Source organism: Geospiza fortis, unplaced genomic scaffold (assembly GCF_000277835.1).
Source record: "Geospiza fortis unplaced genomic scaffold, GeoFor_1.0 scaffold1, whole genome shotgun sequence".
In the NCBI taxonomy this organism is placed as follows: domain Eukaryota; kingdom Metazoa; phylum Chordata; class Aves; order Passeriformes; family Thraupidae; genus Geospiza; species Geospiza fortis.
The window spans coordinates 8,243,728-8,243,969 of NW_005054320.1; positions in this window are offsets into that span (position 1 = coordinate 8,243,728).

Below are 242 nucleotides of genomic sequence, written 5' to 3' on the forward strand. Positions count from 1 at the left end.
TTCTACACAGCCCACTTCTGTCCTGTTCCACTCCCACTGCTGGCCTGAACACCAGCTGAGGGGGAAAGAGGGAATTGGCAAAGAGAGTTCATCACACGGGCTCTCTGGGGATACAGGAGTAACTCAAAGAATTAGAGCAATTCAAATGATTTAAAAAAAAAAAAGTAGTATTTTCTACTGGCCTTTTACTCAGAAACATACAAATGGGGATTCTTTGTTCATGAGCCAATCTTCCTGTTGAA